Consider the following 19,663-nt stretch of genomic DNA (forward strand, 5'->3'; position numbering starts at 1 on the left):
TCACTTGGAACGAATATGTATAATGCAATCGCTAGGATAACGCCTTACCACTGACCATTCGTTTAGACCCTAAACACCTAGTGTTCTTCGTATGTCTTCGGTTGTCATGCAGGGTATTTCCAAGGCTTTAAGTGTAAGTAGGGAGTTTCATTTCATACGACAACTACAAGACTGGCTGCAGCATTCGCTGTCCATTATGTAGTTTCATATTTGTCTACGCTTTATGGCGTCACTTGGTAAAACAATATTTTCCCTAGGTCATTCCATCATTTTCACGAGCCCATTGTCAATGGCAGCTGCTGCGACTAAACTTCATTTCCATCCTTCCCCTAGGCAAGGGTTTTCGTAATGGTATGACAGCTCTAAATTATCCATTCGTTGCAGCATTCACATGGTGTTAAGCTTGTTTCGGTGATACACTGATGTCACGCAATATTACATCTGTTAACGTCACATACTTGCAGTAAGGTAGAGAGATGGAAGAGTTGAAAAGTATGCATACTCGGAAAATTGGCGTGTGTAGTAAATAGGCGCAAAACGATAAGGACACAGTGTTCGTACTGTGTCCTTATCATTTTCAAAGTACGCGGTACACTTGCCTACATGACGCCCGTATTGCAGAAGCTTCAAACTCATTTGGTGTTTTTCCGAAGCAGCTTCAAGCATTGAAGTGTGAAGTGGTGGAATATTGGACTGCTACGTACATAGTAAGATATTCTGCAATAAGAAGGATTGAAGCGTGAAGTGGTAGGTTATTAGACAAGGTGTTCGTTTAGGCTGGTTAGTTCATACTTGCAGTAAAATACCACCGGAGAAAATAATAGACTAGACAAGGAGAAGGACTCGTACATGCAAGCGCCTTGGTGTGTGTCCCCTCAGCTGGTCGGTTTTCTCCGGCGCCATTTTTACTGAGAATATTTGACTGTTACGCGCTCGAATGTTCTACCACTTCACGCTTCATTCATTGAAACTGTCTCAATGCTTGAAATTTCTTGGGCTCGGTTCCAGCTGGACATCTGAACTTTCAATCTTCGCATTCATGAGAATTTTTCGCTCACTGACAACGCCGGCAACAATGACACCGCATGTTCCGAGAAGTACGCTTTTTGAAGTACTCGCGTTAAAATAAGAGCACCCAAAAGGCTTTCAAAATGCTGTGATGCAAGGGAACGGCAGGTGAGTGCGAAATGTGGCGATTGATTTATTGATATGTGGGGTTTAACGTCCCAAAATGACCGAATATGATTATGAGAGACGCCATAGTGGAGGGCTCCGGAAATTTCGACTACCTGGGGTTCTTGAACGTGTACTCATATCTGAGCACACGGGCCTACAGCATGTTCGCCTGTATTGAAAATGCAGCCGCCGCATCCGGGATTCAATCCCGCGACTTGCGGGTCAGCAGTCTTCAAACCAACTCGTCCAACTTTCCGCACTCTTACTGGTTTACATGAGGGCAATTACTGGTGCATCGCATCTATTTACGTGAATTCGCTGAACCAACTCATCCAGGAAAAAGTTTAAGGAAGGCGTATTGTACTAACGCGCCAGGCGGAATGAAATTCGAAGGGTAATTGAACGCACAGACCCTAAATCGAGGGGAGAGTAAGACGACCCTTCATTATAGTTGCTTCGAGTATGTTGAAGATCTTCCATTGCGTCCGAATTGTCAGAGTCTCTTGCCCACACTTGCCTTCCGAAGCGAAAGGTTGGGCGATTTGGACACATGCGTGATGTTCCCGTGAGAGGGATGACGGCCAGGGTCGTACTTTCGCTTGCTGAAACGGACAGCGCCGATAACAAAAACGACAGAAGAAAGACAGTTCAACAACGAAGGACGAAACATCATCAGCCACCTATCCCAGTTGCAACAAATTTAATGAACTTTTTCTAGCATTCAGTAATCTCACCATCATCAAATTACCGATATGAACTCCTATAGCACAGGAAGTTTTTATCAGGGAGCACACCTTCCGACACCGCGTGGCAGATAGGGGGCAGAAAACGGGGTAAGCTTGAGAGAAACAACGTCTCGCGTTCTATTGCATTCAGTAAACGTTGCTTATGAGGTGCGAAATTTGCATAGTAAATTTTTAAGACGCTTCGTGCACTTTTGTTGGAATATTTGGAGGGGTGAACGTGCCTAGAACGAGGAAACTAGTCTGTGAAAAAGAAATTCTGTGTGGAAAACATTAAAAAAAAGCCAACTTCTGCAAAGTGTCAGGCTGCTCTTGATAGCCCTTCTCTAATAAGCTCTCTACTCACGGCTACAATATGTACCTGCCATGGTGAAAAGAATAGCTTGCACCCGACAGAACAGGAAAAAGTTTCGCGTTTGGCGTAGCTTCCCTGCGTCAAAGTAAACACTTGTTCGTGAGAATTGCCGAGCTGGTATACAGAGCCACCGCAAAGCGAAAATGGACATCACAAGCTTCTTTCCACGGAAAGCCGATACTGACGCTGCTGCGCCATGTTTGATGAAGAAGATACAACTTTCCGTGCTAGACCGCGATTTTGAATCCGAAGATACTTCTAGCACCTCGACCAAACTTGAGGAGCCTCAAACATCGAGGCACCATCTCGACATCGGCTGCACCCTCAAGTCTGCTCTCGCCGGTAAGCTTCACCACAGCAAATAGTATCCAATCTGCCACAGAAAATGGTTGATCACACCGACAGTTGGAGGGGGAAAAAAAGACTATTGGAATTCAATTCATCGCTTCTTTTTTACTCTGAGGAAAAGCACTCAGCGTGGTCACCGCCTTAGCATGCCCCACTATAGTGGTCAGCTAACCGGCTACATGCATGCCTTTGTGTTAATTATTTAGTGTGCTCCTTGTTTTGGCCTTTAATGTGGTAAACCAGATTTGGGCTAGCTTCATAAAAAGCTAGCAATTTAATTTTAACATTGCGTAATAGATGGTTCTGTCGTTCTTGTACCGGGAAGCCAGATGCCACAATCTGCACTCATGAACATTTACTCATACTAAGGAAACTGCAGTATGGACCGTATTAGTTTAAAATAAAACTTCCGTAGGAGTATGACATCCTTCATATAGGAAGGCTCATCCGTAACGATGCACAGTACTGCACCTTCATTAAACGATGAGTTAACTCAAAATATAGCAAAAATTACCGCTTGGTTCCGAAAATATGCGGACAATTTCTCATAATTTTATGTTATCCAAGAACTTTCTAATTGACTACGCTTTTGTTCTAGTCGACAAAGGTTACCTTCTTTCGGTGATGTTAAAACTACCGAAAAAATTATTGATAAGCTCTAGGATCAAATTATGCCGAAGGTTCTCAAATAAGAACAACCGATCTCCGTCCAGTTTATGTTCCACACCCAAGATTGCGTCCGAAGGCAAAAATGAATGGAAGTTGTCGTGGCAGTTCTCAAAAAAGGAGCGTACAATTTTGTATCTTTTACTTGGTTGCAAGTCTGTTGACGGTCCTGTTGCTATAAATGTTGATACAGAACAGACGCAGCAGCCTTCCTGCATGAAAGAGAAAGACGATGACTGCTGGTTGCTGATGAACTGGCGCCATCTTGTTCGCCGAGCTCTGTGCATCGCACAGTTTAATAAATAAGTTACTCGTAACATTATTTGACTATCGGTTTCAACAAGGCATATCTAGCATTGAACTTTATAGTGAAGATAACATAGAAAGTGTTGATAAAATATTTTCCCAACTTCGGTTAAATAGTGGCCGCTAAATTGTCGGATGGTACCGAATTAATTTTTACACATGTCCAGCATCACTAGCCTTGCAGTAAACGTGTACCAAATGTATGTTTTAAAATGACTGTAAAAGCGGCGACATGTACGTATTTCAGGCGTTTATGGGTACAGTAACAATTTCAAGTAAATTTTGAAGGAAATGTAAATGCGGGAACAATACGGCGATTACATACCAAGGCTAGCTAATGTTACACTTATTGTTCTCGTTTTCCTAGTTGCAGACAATGACTTAAACGGAGAGTTCGGACCAGCCCTTGCACGCCTCCAGATGCGCCGTACATTTTCGAGTGTACGCTGCAGAGCTGGATCAAGCCAGGGCATTTCGACCAGCGTGGCTATCGCAGTATCCGTGAGTGGCTTGTTCCAGTGGGCTTAAGGGTGCACTCTACCCGTCACTGGCTTGAAAACGACACATTGGTGGCAGAGGACGACAAGGAGTTTTTGTCGTCAGTGCCTTCAAGTACAAAATCTGTCACGAGTCCGCCAAGGAACAAGAAAAGTGCGAATAGCACAAGGACACAACCGAAAAAAGATACAACTTCCTTCGCCTCTTTAACAAGGCAACCGATGTCACACTGCAGCTGGACACAGCCGCAAAGGAAAAGGCAGAAGGCAATAAGCAGAAACTGGTCTCCATTACAGCAGCTGTGCTTTTCTGTGGCATGTTCACGATTTGCCTCTGCGATGTGAACAATCACAAAGCGGGATTTTTCAGGACCTTCTCCGATTTCACGTCGACGCTGGAGACAACGCGCTGCAAGCACATCTCGACAAGAGCGCCAAAAACGCAAGGTACACATCAGCGAGCATTCACAACGAGCTGATAAAAATCAGCGAGGACCTCCTTAAGGAGAGACATTGTGAATGCGTGCAACAAGTCCGGACAGTATTCGCTGCTGTCAGATGAATCTGCGGGCGTATCAGGCACAGAACAGCTCGCTATTCATATCTGGTTTGTAAACCCAGATCTCAGGGCTGTATGAGAAGATTTTCTTGGTATGATTCTACCAGAAATCTTGGACGCCGAAACGATTTCTGCCACAACTCTGAAGGCTGTTGACGACTTCGGCCTCAATGCTGAAAACATCATAGGCCAAGGGTTCGCTGAATGCTCTTGAATGATGCGTACAGTCTAGAATCAAGAAAAGACACCCTCAAGTTATGGACTTTCATTGTGCTTCACATCATCTCAACTTAGTTGTGAACAAGGCAAGCGCGGTTGCCGGTATTAGAAATGCGGTGGCATCCGTCAAAGAGACAATCAAGTTCTTCCGGGAGCGCCCCCATAGAAGGAAAAATGCGCCTTCGCTGCCCTTGCTTTGTAAAACTAGGTGGACCTCTAAGTATGTCTCTTTCACCAACACTTCATTGGAGTCATGGAGGCCCTGACAACACTGTCATCGTCTGCGAACAGGCGAACGCGGGAGACAAGACATCAATTATCGTTCAGCCTATGCACCCCTTCACATTTAGTTGGCCTCACCATTGTTGCCAGATATTCTGCTCTGCTTTAACTGGTCACAAATGTGTTACAAAGCCGAAAATGGACATTTTAAAGATGCAGCAGCATATGCGGCTCTCTACTGAAACAATTGGCGAGCACAGGGCAAAATCGGAAGAAAAAATTAAGTACCATTATTCTACGACCGCAGGTAAGCACAAATCAGTATGCCGCGAATCGGTTGCGTGCCAAAAGAATGGGAACTCCAGAAGAATTACATGGTCTCTCTGCTTTCAGCGCTGGAAGAAAAAAATTGTAGAGCGCGATGCTCCCACATTTGTGCTACTTTTATTACATCCAAACGCGTTGAGGAAGCTCTCGAACTAAGATTTTAGGAAGCATCTCTGTGAGTCTGCTAATAAATACTTCGACTATGACAGCTTCATCTGTGAAGTGTAACTTTTGGCGTCGGTCATGGATGAAGGCAGACTTCAATAGAGGCCTGACCGATCTTCTTGCATTTGCCGAGGGGATATATCCCACCATCAGTCGGGCTCATAGAACGGCCATAACCTTTCCCTCCGACAACGTGCTGTGCCAAACGTTCTTCCAGCACGATGCAGCATGTGAAGACGTGGCTTTGTTCGGTGACGACAGACGACCGCTTGTCTGGACTCAGCATGCTCTCGCTGCATCGTGAAAATTTTTAAAAGGAAAGACGAAGCTTTCTCCGAGAAAGTTGTACAACAATTTGCTATGCGCGCGCCAAGACACAAGCCGCTCGCATTTAGAGACACTGAGTGAACGTACGGATAGGTTTCTAGCATGTACGAAACTACGGTAATTCTTCCTAGCAACATGTCATTTAACTGCATAACTGCATGTCATTCAATGCGGAAAAAATATAGAAGAGGAAACAGTTTCCCAGCAATTTCTGACTGCAAACTGCATTGTTAACCAGAAAATCTGAATTCAGGGCTGCCTGCCTCAGCAGTGGTAATATTCAGCTTTGTGCCTCGTCGTCTCATAACTTCTAAAAATTCTATCTTGATGCCGAGGTGTTCCTACCTTTTGTGTGTGTGTGTGTCGATCTGTCTGTTCGTGTCTGTCAGCACGCGTGCGCGTGCGTGCGTGTTTGATGCGGACGTTATTCAATAATCTGAATCGTTTGTGACCCTTCAGATCAGAAAGATATCTTCATTTTCACCGTTGTGATCACCCCTCCCCCCCCCCCCAAGGCAGAATCCTGCTGACACCCATGCTGTGATGCAAGGCCACAGATCAGTTTCCCCAACGTGCGTTCACCTAAATCGAAGAATATTTAGATAAACGCTTTAAATTTTCACCTTCCTCAACAGAAGCGTGGCCGCCACAACCAAAACGGAAGCACAAAACCCAACTGTGAGTAACTATAGAAGGCGAATTCCGTAGTGTTTAGTAAGGCCTGTCGTGCATGTCATTTGCTTGCGTAATGACGGAAACTTACAAGTCTCACATACTTTGACTCCCTGTGTGCAGCCGGCCGCATCATACGCCCTGCGGGACAACACCGCCACTGTGTCGGCGTCCAGCTTCTGCATCATGAACTTGGCAAGGTCCGGATAGAAGGTAATCTTGGTGAAATCCTCGCCCTTGGCCTCCACCTTGATCTTGGCTTTGGTGGTCTTTCGCATGTTGTCCTCCCAGACCTGCGAGAATGACCTTGATAGTTACACCTTTTTACTTTCTGACGCTAATGCTATGCTTACAGTCTACGTGAGACTCTGCGCTGGTGGTGCCTCATAGGTGAACTGACTAGCTGATACTTAATACCCTGATTATTATTGCACGAACATGTACATAACATGTTCTTTCACATGCTTGACAGTAGATCAGTAACTTTCTAGACCATTAAAATGTTTCATTGCGTACACTTGGCCAAGAAAGGCGACTCGCTAACTTTAAGCTGCGTGTTTTCAAACATTCAGGGAGCCAAGACATTCGAGAGACTCAGCTGCTTAAAAAGCTTCTTTTCGGCTCACGAGTATGTCTCTACGATGAACTTCTTGCTGAAGATGTTGCACTGCTTGGCACCATAGCCGTTGCGGCCGCCGGTGACTTTCTTCTCTTCGTCGTTGTAGTTGGACGAGGTGAGCAGGTGGCCGAAGATCAGTTCGGCACGTGCATCTTCTCTACGCGGTGCTCGACCACGGGAATGCCCTGGCCGTTGTTCCACACGGAGATGCAGTTCTGCTTTGGCTGTATGTCAATCTGGATGGACAAGAAACGTGTATACGTTACCGAAGCAGCAACATCATGCCCCTTGTACGTCAGATACTTTGTGAATGCAATTTTTATTCATTGATGTTTGTGTGTGAGAGAATAAAATGAGGGAAAGGCAGGGAGGTCACCAAGAAACTCGAGCATTCGGTTTGCTACCCTGCACTGCGATGAAACGGCAGCAATGAAACAATAGAGGACGTTCTCTGTCACTGCCCTCGTTACAGAGTGCAAAGACGGCAGCTAGATGCTGCGTTAGCCCGACTTGACGACAAACCCTTGTCAGAACAGTCAGTGCTTGAAAGGCGACATGATCTATCTTCGCACAGAAAATCAGTGAAGGCCTTATTGAACTTTTTGCGTGGTAGTGGCCTATTGAATAGACTATGGCACCCAAGCTCACTTTTAGGGGCGAAGCTCCTTAGGGCGTGGGCTGTGCGTCCCCTGTATGTAGCCACCTCTAGTTTAGTTCTTGCAGTGTTCACTAGATGGCGGTACCGTCTCCTGTATGTAGCCACATCTCGTTTAGTTCTTGTAGTGTTTACTAGATGGTGGTACTTGTAGCTGATGATGAAAAGATGCAAGATGTTATAAACTAGAAAGCGGTACTTGTAGTTGATGAAAGACGCGAGATCTTATAAAATAGGAATGATGTCACATATGGCGCGTGTCATTGGTTGAAGGCAATCGTTCGATTTAGTGCGGCGACATACACTAGGGGGAGCGATGTAATAAAATCGAGTGGGCAAAATGTACAGAGGATTAATGGTTTACCAGGTTTACCTCCGGAGCTTCGCCCACTCATCATCATTCACTTCGTGGATATGGCGGCACTTTTTCTCTTTCGCGCATCCATTCACTGGTGTATTATTTAGTACATATACAGTCAAATGATCAGCAGGGGAGCACAGTGCGCAGACCTGCACACTTCATTCAACCGAAGAAAGTGAAAACACGCCTTATAAGATGCATTGAATGTCCCACACCAGACATTAGTGCAAGGATGAGTAAACTCTCCGAGTTCCACCATAAGGGTTTCACTCCCTGAACCCGGGACATATGAGTGACGCCGTAATGCAGGGTTTTGGAAATTTTGAAGACCAGGTGTTCCTTCGAAGATCTCCTAAATATAAGTATACGGGCCTGTTGCATTTCGCCGCAGTCGAAAATGCGGTCGCTGCGACCGGAATTCGTTCCCGCTAGCTTCAGGTGAGCAGTGGAGCACTATAACCTTTAGACCACCATGATGGAAATTGCTTCAAGTGATGCAAGACCGTTCAACAAGGAATGTCACTGAATACATCACTTCGATACGTCCGCGTCTTCGTAGCGTTCATCAGCATTCCCCGTAAAACGATTTTTTCATGTCTTCGTAGCATTCGGCCGTGCTGACGAGGCGACAAGAATAAAGTCGACGTAGTCGCGAAAAGGCGTGAATCAGCCGTGGAATCAATCTGTTTAGGTAACGCACATAGGCGTACCAGTCGGAAGGGGGGAACAAGGGGAACGCGAGCCCCCCCCCACCCCACACACACACACTTTTGATAGCGTTCACTGTCGGCTGCACGATGAGAAAACCAAGAACTAAGGCAAAGTTTTCCTTCACCACAGTAATCACTCAGTTATACTGTTACGAGGAAATCAAAATGTTACCAGGTGATGTTTTAATATAGTAGAATATTTCCTAAAGTTCTGCTTTGACGATTGTCCCTAATTGCTCCTTGTGGTGCGGGCCGCCTATTCGGCTCTTTCGCGCTATGTACTGTAGCATTGCAAAGCAGGCTACAGTAGAAGGCGCGAAAGCGTCGTGTACTTGCTTTGTTTCGGATGGAAACTAGCAGTTGTTTTATGTACCAGTCAGAGCATTTGCTGCTTCAGGAAAGTTGTTTTCTTTCATCAAAAATTAATACCGTCATGGCTGCTTTATTGAAGCTGCTGCGAGCCGATGATTGTGACAAATCCATTTAGATGCTTTAGTCCTGTCGTACAAGAAGCGCCACAAAAAGGTCTGCGCTTTAGTCTGATAAATCTGACCAGCCTTGCTTACGGCAACTATAGGAGTGATGGCAGCAATTTGCAAAGTGGCGAAGAATAAAGCAATGGACATGAGTACAGTGGGAAGCTCAGCTTCTAAGCTTACCCCGCAGCTTGACCCGCCGGACCAGGGAGAAGGTAGAAGGTCGTATTTTTTTCCACAATGAAGGCCTAATTAAGAGTTGGGCTAGTTAGTTTTCATTCCACTTGAATTGTCTTTAACAGCTCATAATACAATTCTTACAGAAAAGAAGCACGCACGCGCAATGTTGCTCAGTTCTCTCTCTCTCAGCAAGGATGAGCTCAGAGATGTACACGCGCGCATACACTGTAAAAGGTTTTCCGCAGTAACTGCGCAGTTACCGCGAAGAGGGCTCCCTGCTCTTCCAAAAGGCGAAATGTGCGCAAAAGATTGCATATGGCAACGCGAGCAGGGGCACTTTCCTCCTTGTGGAGTAAAGCACCCGTTCTTTGGGCTAACTACAGGAATCTTCGCGCCGTGTGCAAACGACTCATTAGTGCCTACACAAGCCTGTTTCATTTCAGACGATTCTGTAGCGTGGTGTGGTGCAGTGGTTAGTGTATACGCATGCTGACTGAGTGGCCATGAGTTGATTGATATATATGTGGTTTTGAACGTCCCCAAATCACCATATAACTATGGGAGACGCCGTAGTGGAAGCCTCGGGAAATTTCGACCACCTGGAAATTTTAACGTGCACCCAGATATTAGCACACAGGCCTACAGCGTTTTCGCCTACATCGAAAATGCAGCCGTCGAACAGCTCATATATATATATATATATATATATATATATATACATATATATATACATACATATATATATATATACATATACTTGCCATGGGCATGAACCGAACCTGCGCATTTCGAATAACGCGTTCGATGCTCTACCACTCAGCTATACCCCAGCCACTTTATTGGGTTAGATATATATATATATATATATATATATATATATATATATATATATATATATATATATATATATATATATATATATATACATATATATATATATATATATATATATATATATATATATATATATTCGCCTCAGGAGTGAGGTAGGTTGTTTGCCCCCCCCCCCCTTGCGAAAGAGTTGGTGTGCCACTGGTAACGCAATGTAGCAACATTCTTGTTCATCTGCCTCTCCGCTACAGTAGTGGCTACCCGGCCCATGAAATACCATTCCAGAAAATTCCACCAGACACTCGCACCGAGCCAACCAACCTCTGACTCGCCCATCATCATCGCGCGGCTATAAACCATGGTGCGCTACATCCCGTTACCACTGCAATTGGCCAAATTTCCGCCAAGTCCAGCTATCTGGCTCATCAAGAAGGAGGCTCGTTTTCATCTCCGTACCATCATCTCGCAGCAGGACGCCGTCACGGTGGCTATGCTTCCTCCTGCTCTGCTATTCATCGTGCTTCCTCCAGCGCCGAAGGTGTACGACCAACTTTGAGGTCTCTTGCACGCCCTGCCACAAGCTAGAGCGAAAGGTTACTAGCTCCTTGACGCGATAAACGTTGCTTCCAATCCTGAGGCTGTCACAACCACGCAGCCCTAACAAGCCAAGTTGTCCGATTCCACAGGGTTTTGGCGATAAGGCATCAATCAGTTCACAGGGATTCAAACAGTCATCCAAAGACATCGCTTTAGAACCAGCTCTCAAGACGATGCTGTGCACGTTATGTGCTGCGAATGGGCATCGCCTTACGCCAACAGCTTTGTCTACAACATCTGCTATTGCCGACGGCGGCGTTCATCTACAAACCGAACTCGGTCAAACAGTACCGACATCAGCATGTGGTGTGCCAACGCCAGCGGCCGTACAAGAACTCGCAGAAGCTACGTGGATACCTCTCCGTCAGACACACGAACAGCTCAGTCACGAGGCGCTGCCGTGCCACTCGATTGTTCTCGACTCCCGCAGCGTGCGCGCTCCAGCCATCTGCTGCGCCCGCACTCGGAGTCACCGCCACCGCGCCGACGCTGCGCAGAACGCTTGTGTTGTTCACTCGCGCACTGTAATTGCTTTTTTCCCTCGTGCTAATGAGCGCGCTGGAAGCTAAGTTGATTGATTGATTGATTTGTGGGGTTTAACGTCCCAAAACCACCATATGATTATGAGAGACGCCGTAGTGGAGGGCTCCGGAAATTTTGACCACCTGGGGTTCTTTAACATGAACCCAAATCTGAGCACACGGGCCTCGACATTTCCGCCTCCATCGGAAATGCAGCCGCCGCAGCCGGGATTTGAACCCGCGACCTGCGGGTCAGCAGCCGAGTACCTTAGCCACTAGACCACCGCGGTGGGGCGGAAGCTAAGTTGAGAAGGACGGCATGGGAACAATAGTTACCTGGCACACGCGTTGTCACATTGAGTTGACTGTGGCGTATACAACAACTCTTTCGCGAGGGGGGGGGGGCAAACCTATTTCTCTCGTGAGCCGGTATAATATATATCAAGAGAGAACATCGACGCCCTCACACCCTAATATAAATTTGCATATACAGAGGTTACACAACGCCACGAAGATACCACGAAGTTCAATCACAGTTTAACAGAGCTAGGTATGGCGCCCTTGGCCCAATTTCCGCGTCCAATAATCCGACGCTCATCTTGATATCACGCATCTTTCTCTGATTATGCTTCGTCGAGATGGATTATGCTTCGTCGAGATGGGCTATAGCTGCCAAACACCAATACATACATTCGACAAATCCTCCTTTACCAGTGTACAGTAAACATTTCTTTACCTCTGTAAAGGCTCGTTTTACTTTCGTGTTTTATGCTGAGTCCCGTGATGGGGGGGGGGGGGGAATCAACCATGAATTTTAGACGAATGATTGCTGTTATATTTTTTATAATAATTATTACACTCTTTTGCAAATATTGAGGCTCATGTGTATTAGAATTTGCCTTGTTTGCTAATAGTCCGAACACTGTTTCTGGAGCATGCAATCAATGTTATTTCTATTGTTATATTACTGTTACCTTATTACCTACTTCTCAAACCTGTTCTTTGAAGATGTATAATTTCTGGTGTTCGGGGCGTAATTCATTGTTTACACGCACAGTATATGTACAAACATTTCTTAAAGAAGCTTCCAGCAACTGCATAAATGCGTCAATACAAACGGTGTAAACAAACTTTTTCTTTGATAGAACAAAATGTGGGTGATTTTAACGTTATACTATCTCTCGTTGCTTACTTTTTGATTGGTCGTCAGCAGTGTATGATTGGTGTAAACAGTGTTATGCACACAGCACCAGCTTGTTACGCGAGGCACAAATGAGGCGAAAATGATCCATCGCGTAATGACTACTTATGCACGACCACGTAAAAGAAATAAGAGAATAAACTATTTTTGATACGCCATATTGTTTGCCATTGGTTCTACGGCATTTAAAGTTTTCCGTCTGCCACAAAATCATGACGTCACGAAGCCAGATAACAACTTCCTTTAAATGTAATGCAGGTAGGCTAGCTGAGAATCGCATCAGCAGTGGCTACTTATAGCAGCTGGCGAGAGGGATTATGAGTATAGGTAAATCCACTTGCAGCATAACGTTGTATATGGTAGTTTGTGCATGTATACATCTCTGTGAGCTCATACTGGCTGAGAGAAAGAGGAATAGATAGAAATAAGCAACGCTGCACGTGTGTGCTTTGTTGTCCGAAATGTATTTCGAGCTGTAAAAGATCATTCAAGTTGAGTGAAAACAAACTAGCCCGACTCTTAACTGAGCCTCTGTAGTGCTAAAAACCGTAGTCGTACACCTTCTCCCCGGTCTGGTGGGTCAAGTTGTGGGGCAAGCTTAAAAGCTGAGCTTAATTCCTTCCGAGCTCGAGTCCACTACTTCATTCGGGGCCACTTCGCAAGCTTTTGCTGTGGCTCCAAGTTACCATGAGCAAGGCTGATCAGATTTATCAGAGACTAAAGCGGAAACAATTTTTGGCGTTTCAGTGCGGAAAAACTTAAGCATCAAAAACGCTTCGTTACCTTCATCGGCTCTCAACAGCTTCGACAGAGCAGCGGTGATGATATATTCTTTTCGAAGAAATTTATTTTCTGGAAGCAACAAATGATTTGACCGGTCTTTGAAAAATTTGATCGTTCTCATCCGTAACTGCACTAACAAGTCACATAAGAATAAAAGCATGAATAAGTTACGTAATAATATATGGTCCCGCTTCAGCGCTTGCCTGCTCTGTAATACTACAGCGCAATACGCGAAAGCGTTGCAAGGCGACCCACACCGCAAAGAGCCTAAAAGGAAAATCATCACCGCGGAAATGTTGGCAAAATTTCACTGTTACAACATAGCCTTGTAACGTTTTTATTCTCCCGTAAGAACATAATTGAGTGATTGCTGTTGTGACGAAAAACGTCGCCTCAATTGTTGGTTTCCCCAGCGTGCAGCCAAAAGTGACCACTGTCGAAAAGGGGGGGGGGGGGCTCAGCTTTTCTGCCTCATTGATACTGTCAGCCCTTTGCGTGTGGGGGCTCGCACCGCCCTTGCACCCCGGCTGGTATCGCTATGCTTGAGCACTTGTTTAAATGCGAAGAATTTATTCGCGAACTTTGGTGACCTTGACCGTATCTATCTATATATCTATCTATATCTATATATCTATCTATTTATATCTATATATCTATCTACCTATATCTATATATCTCTATCTATATCTCTATCTATCTATCTATACCCCTACGACTTCTGGCTTTCCTGGCCGTTTCGATGATAGGGTCAATACCAAAATGGGTATGGCATAACATGACTGTATGATGAGAGTAAGTGACTTGTCATAACATGAAAATCATGAGACATGTATATCATGAATGTCATGAGTTACATGTTATGGTCTTGCTCTTGCGGTAGTTTCCTTCACATGACAGTGTAAAACTTGTACGGTATGCCATCACTGCATGGCGAACATACGTGACAGTTCCTCACGTGGAAATCATGATATGCATGTCATGTGAGTCATGACTACACGCCACGCTCATGGGGTGCTCGCAGTCGTTTCGCTAGCTTCACATATACTAAATTTGGTATTACGTGACGTGGATGGACGGCAAACATATGCCAGGCGCAAACATGATAATCATGACGTCGAAATCATGTACGGCATAACTTATATCCACCTGCCGATTTCAAAGTGACAAATCAACCTTCCTCATGCATTCCCACTGTACTTGGGATCTGTCTGTTTTTTTTCTTGTTTTTCTTCAAACATGCGGTGTTCCTTCAGTGTGATCAAGAGCGCTCGTGGGCACGTGGTGGCGTCGATAACTATGCGGCTCACGACACTCAAATAAGCAGATGGCCGTGAGCTTGGGAATATGGCGTAGTCATTTGGACATATGGCATCATTTTCAGTAGGAATGATTTCTAGCATACTTTGAAAATTTCTCTTATAAATTCCACACCACGTCCTGCGCGTTCGGCTTGCGTGCCATTAGGAGCCTCGACTACCAATCGGCATCGTTTTTTGACCATGCTGAAAAAGTGTTTCAGGATACCTATAAGCTATTTGGCACAAAGTATATATCACAGACAAAGCTACTGCAGCAACAGAACGCGTGCCTCTTCATACCTTGATGCAGTCCATGTTCTTGTCCCGCTGTTTGTTGTCAGACACGTTCACCTGAATCTCGTCGAATATCTTGTACAGGCCGGGCACGAATGTGACGCTCCTGTGCTTCATGCCACCGCCACCGCCGCCGTCTTCGGGGTCGTACACCCACATGTTTTGCGTGACGGGCTCGACGGAGCCGACGTACGTGTCCGGGCGCAGCAGGACGTGCTCCAGCTGGCTCATCTTCTGGTAGATGCGCTCCTCTGAGAGCCTCTTGCCCTTGGATGCGTGGGTGCTTTTCGCCATGTCACCCATGCCGCTGCCACGTCCACCCGCCGACGCAGCAGAGGCCACAGGCGGCTCACCCACGTCTTCCTCTTCCAAGTCGCTGACGGAAGACATGCCGCCGCTTCGCGCCTGCAACACGGCCCTTGGTTCCTGTACAATCTACTGGAAAAAAAAATCCGAGATTACTTTCAATGAATGATCCCGTAAGTCAATCACTTCAAGGCTGCTTACTTTTACGTTACTTTCGAGGATTTTCTTGTCAGACCCCAAGCAGTAGCAGCTAATTCAGTCACTGTTGAACGTGTACCGCAAGTCCTGCTGCCGTCTTCCGTGCCATGACCGGCGACAAATGTCGGGTAGAAGAGGCGGTGCTCACTCCTAAACTTGCATTTGCCTGTACAGTCGGGTGCGAGTTGAAGGTTATCACGCGAGCGTCAACCGGCCAAGCATCCAGAGGCCCTAGCGGTACGTTTAGGAAGAATAAAAATCAAGATTTCGCTTTGTTCTATCCCTAGTTGGCTGTTCTATGCTACGACAATCACCCATTACGAACTCGTTCCCCCCTTTCTCTCTATTCTAAGTGTTCTATTCGTTGCGATCAAGCGTAACTTGGTAGGCTGTTATCTTTCTGCACGACAACAACGTTGGTGGGAAAGCTATTGTCAACCTTCATTTGATTGACGTGCTATGTCGCGCAAAATATAAGCATCGCATTGTAATACTGACTTCACCAGCCAGTAGAATTGTGCCAAACGTTTTCGCACAGGGGTGTCAATGCTGCAATGCTGGATGTGACCCCAGACCACATGTCGCAAGAAAATACCTCAACGTCTTACATTAGAGAAACGCCAAGAAATTATTTCTTTGGGAAGGTTTATGTCCCGGCGAGAGATTTCCCGTAAGCTGAACCGGCCACAAAAGACAATCAACCGCATTCTTTGAGCATTTTACCAGGAAAACCGCTTGGAAGATGCACCACATTAAAGGAGGTCTAGAAAAACAACTGAGGAGGAAGATGCCTTGATAATAGCTGCCGTGGTGAAAGACCCTTTTTCGACAACAAAGAAAATTAAAGAAGAGCTTGGCCTTTCCCTCAGTCTTTCGGCTATCCGAAGAAGACTTTCTGCTGCCGGTCTGAAATCATAATCCGCCGCAGCATCACCCTGACTAACCTAACTGCAGCAAAGGTCTCTCCCATACTACTCTAGATAACCCGGTCCTGCTGCCGGCCATGGTACCCTAATTCACTCGAACATCTTAATCTCATCCGTCGAACTGATTTTCTGCCGTGCCGATCTGTGCTTGCCTTTTCTTGCAATCCACTCTGCTACCATTAATTACAAATGATTATCCTTCTCTCTCATTTCATGTTCGGCCCACTTCCCCATTTCGACTAGACAGTAACTCACGTTTTTCTCTGGCCCACTATGCCATTTTTGTGGCTCGATGAAAGGGTTTTTACACAGTTACAACGCTGTGAATTTTGTGCGTAGAAAACGAATTTATCGCTTTTATTGCAGGTACGAGCATGAAAACATTCGCAGTGTCGGTGCAAGCGGGCGTGTATCGTTCAACGTCGGGGGCGCAATAACTTATGCCGGTCTCGGTTCGCTATTCCGCATCCCCGGAAGACTTACTGCCGAAGTCTACAATGAGATCATCGACGATGTTCTTCTACCTTTCGCCATCAATGAACCATTTCCTGACGGATGCTTTTATTTCCAACTCGATGGCTGCCCTGTTCACAATGCATCCACAGTGCAAGAAAATTTAAATGCTTCTGGCATTGCACAGCTCTGCTGGCCTCCTAAAAGCCCCTACCTCAATATCATCGAGAATGTTTGGGGAATAATGAAGGCACGATTGGCTCGCGCCAATTTGACAAACAATGACGCAGACACTTTGTGGAAACATGTTAAGATGGAGTGGAATGCTCTCAGACAAGAACCTGATTTGGTGAAATCTCTGTTTGCTTCTATCCCGAAAAGGCTAAACGACGTGAAGGAGTGCTGGGGTGGCGTATCGAAGTATTGATTAAGTTGTAAGCACTATGTGTACTGTAACAGTGAGTTTAGAGAGAAACCTGAGTTTTTTCATCTCCAATAAAGAATATTGGATATTAATTTCTGTAATGTCTACAAAAAACATTATTTTCAGATGTTCCTTTGTTATGATGATATAAGATAAGTCATGCTCTCTCGTCCGAAAATGGCGTTGCTCTGAGTCCCTCAAACTTCTCGACGACCGGGAACCAAAAATAAATCATGTTTCAAACAATCCTTTTTTCTATTTTTTGTCAAATACGCGACTCTGCGAAATAAAAAGCAAAATTAAAACTGAAGAGAGCCCGCTCCTCATGTAGTCATCACGGGCAGTGTTTGCCACGGCAGCAGTGACGTAATGCACATGCTAGATGCAGCATTCATGCCATCCGATTACTGGTAATAGCGAAGAATGCGTTGCATGAAATACCACCCCCTTCTATTATCGGAAGCCAGTAAAGAAAAAACACACCTTCCTCGGACGGGAGTGACCGCAGCTTCAGGAACAGCAAAAAGAGTGAGGGAAGCTTGCCTACTGCTTCCCTTTCCTGAAAAAATAATTCTGGGCCGTGGCCCTGTTCTCGCTCTTGGTCGACGCTCGCGCAATTACTTTCATATCGCACCCGACTGTACATTGATTCGGTGAACTTATTGACAGACAGAAAAACTGCAGCGCGCTCGGGCTAGCCGCCGGCCAAGAACAGTGACGCCCATCAAGCAAGCCAGCTGGTGCCTAACTGCCAATCTGCCACTAAAAAAAAGAAAAAAAGAAAAGTTCAGATGATTGTTACCACACGAAATAAACGCACGCATTCGTATTCGGAGGCTTTCTTGCGTTTTGAGCGTGTCCGTGAACACGTGACAGCTCGTGAATAGGCCATGTGCAGTAAAAAAAACAGGGATATCTGTGCAGGGAGGACAAAACAGGTATGCATGGATGAATGCATGCTACGAGCGTGGCCTTTATAGCGTGGTGGTGACATGTGCTCCACCAGACTCAACTAAAGCGGAGGCCCTTTTGTAGAAGTAATTATCCTAAATTTAAACAAAACGTAGATATTTGCTACTAAAAGCGCTTTGCTTTGGGCAACACCACTTGTGTTAAAGCAACTCCACGTAGATTATTGGCTCAGGCCTCTGTCGGGTTTGATCGGGGGTGAGGCCAGGCCGGGCTGGTGATTCTTTTTTTTTTTTGAGGCGGGCGGACTTGGGCTCTCGCTTTGAGTCACTGGGCCGGGTTTGGGCGGGTAACTTCAACGATTGCCGGGCTTGAGCTGAACCCGCACCGATGACCACGGTCTTTGAAGTGCTCTAGGGCGATTACTTGTTCCGTGGCGTTATGCGGTTAGCCACTCGGCCATCACGCATGCATCATTTGTATACTAACAGCGACCTATTTTCCTCAGCTGGTTTTTGTTAATTCAAAACTACATGGTGCCTCAACGAACGTGTTGTGGATGTTTGCAGCACTGCTCAGCATGAGCGTTGCATCGTCTGTTCGGCGTCACCGTAGCGTCTGTGCACACGCGAGTTTTAAAGACAACAGTCTTTCTTGGGGTACCTGGACGCAAATGTTCTGGTATGTTTGTCTGTACATTTGTCTGTTTGTGCCCGGTAAAGATTTTCCTAAAGGCTCCAAACGGCACGTCAAACGGCCAACTACATACATAGCACCCACCAATATTGCTCAAGCTTCAGCGTTCATACTTGTGCAATTGTCAATTAAAAGTAAATATTGCTCATATCTGAGGTACAATTACAACACGTCAATATTTTGTATGTGTGGCTTTATACTAGAGAAGGCACACATAAGTAGCCCCGCCGTGGGGGTCTAGTGGCTGAGGTACTCGGCTGCTGACCCGCAGGTTGCGGGTTCAAATCCCGGCTGCGGCGGCTGCAATTCGATGGAGGCGGAAATGTTGTAGGCCCGTGTGCTCAGATTTTGGTGCACGGTAATGAACCCCAGGTGGTCGAAATTTCCGGAGCCCTCCACTACGGCGTCTCTCATAATCATATGGTGGTTTTGGGACGTTGAACCTCACATATCAATCAATCAATCACACATAAGTAATTCTAAAGACGGTAGCGTTTATCACGCTGCGCTGACAGTGAAACGCGACGCTCAAAAACGGAGTGTTTCCAACGTTTTGCTAAGACGACACGGTGGTGGCACCTGCCCATCGCTTTGCATTCTACACCTTATCGCCTTATCAAGACAGGCGCGCATCTTTCTCAGT

General features: G+C 45.8%; 1 pseudogene; it reads right to left on the reverse strand.

Annotated features, from left to right (window-relative positions):
• LOC119182234 (DNA topoisomerase 2-alpha-like) overlaps positions 1-15,903 on the reverse strand; it is a 37,842-nt pseudogene extending 21,939 nt beyond the window's left edge.
• Positions 15,904-19,663: the final 3,760 nt, after the last annotated feature.

This window comes from Rhipicephalus microplus, chromosome X, assembly GCF_043290135.1.
Source record: "Rhipicephalus microplus isolate Deutch F79 chromosome X, USDA_Rmic, whole genome shotgun sequence".
Lineage (NCBI taxonomy): Eukaryota > Metazoa > Arthropoda > Arachnida > Ixodida > Ixodidae > Rhipicephalus > Rhipicephalus microplus.